Source organism: Lontra canadensis, unplaced genomic scaffold (assembly GCF_010015895.1).
Source record: "Lontra canadensis isolate GAN:19392208 unplaced genomic scaffold, GSC_riverotter_1.0 scaffold128, whole genome shotgun sequence".
Lineage (NCBI taxonomy): Eukaryota > Metazoa > Chordata > Mammalia > Carnivora > Mustelidae > Lontra > Lontra canadensis.
In genome coordinates this window covers 2,058,109-2,059,534 of record NW_022631122.1, presented here as the reverse complement: position 1 = coordinate 2,059,534, position 1,426 = coordinate 2,058,109, and positions in this window count along the sequence as shown.

Below are 1,426 nucleotides of genomic sequence, written 5' to 3'. Positions count from 1 at the left end.
CCACGTGGGCGGGGCAGGCCACCGGGCCCGGGTGCGGGCAGTACGCCGCTCCCCGGCTGCCCCAACCCCCTCCCCGCACCGGGGCCTGGAACCCCTGCGTGGAAGCGATCAGGGTCAGGCTCACTATTGTGCAAGCTCTGTGCTTTGGTGTTGACGTTTTCTTTATTTCGTTTAATCCTAAAACCCCTTTAGGAGACAGGTATGTCTTCATTCTCTCTGAATCATTTTTTTTAGGACCTAGAGAGCCAGCCCACAGCAACCCAGATTATGACAGACTAAGAACCAAAGTCTATGAGACCTGGAGGTCAACCCCCATTTTACAGATGAGGAAACAAGCCCTCCAGAGTAAAGAGGCTGCCTCCTGCCTATGCATTGCATTATATTTTAGCATCTCCCCAATTCCCCTCTTTCTCTCAAAGGAGCTCTTTATCTCATGATGTCAATTTCCAGACATTTTGCACTTCTGCTTATGAACTGGATTGGGAAGTGCGTTTCTGCATTCATATGGAGGGATTAATAAACTCCCTCCCAGGCTGAACTTTCAGACTCCAGAAGTAATTGACTTGCTGCCTCTGGTTTGTAAGCTAAATGATGCTTATGTGGAGAAACACAATTGTGGAGGGTTCCAGTGGGAGGGCCAAAGGTGGGAACTGATGGAGACCACAGAGGGCTTTCCTGGAGCATTAGGAACTACATGGAGGACCCTCCTCCTTTCACTTTGAAGATTATCCTGGCAGGAAACTCTCCAGTGGTAGCTGAACAGGTAAAGACACATGACAAGAACTCACTGACCTTAAACAGCTCTCTCCTGATCGTGCTAGAGAAAGAGACAGATAAAGATACTAACCGTGTAACCGTTCGCTGTTGCTGCCTAACAAATTACCTCAAAACCGCACACATATATTATCTCCCAGTTTGTGTGGGTCAGGAATCAGGCATAGCTTAGCTGAGTCTGCTGTTTTAGGATCTCTCACACGTGTATACTCAGGTGTTAGCAGGTGCTGGGGGCTTATCTGAAGGTTCAACTGGGGAAGGACCTGCTTCCAAGTTCAGTCATGGTTGTTGGCCAGATTCAGCTCTTCACAGGCCATTGGACTGACAGCCTCAGTTCCACACTGACTGATGGCCAGAGGCTGCCCTCAGTTCCCTACCACAGAGACCCTTCCAATATGGCAGCTTTCTTTGTTAAAATGTACAAGCATGGAAACATACAGAGAGTCCGCTAGTGGGACAGAAGTCACTATCTTATAAAACTATTGCCTCTAACTATTGGTTAGAGGCAAGTTACAGATCTTGTCCACACTCAGGGGAGGGGGGTGGGTGGAGGATTACATACACAAGGGTATGAATATGAGGAAGCAGAGACTATTGAGGCCATCCAAGAAGATGCCTGCCACTGTATGTGATTCATTTTGATTCAGTGGGA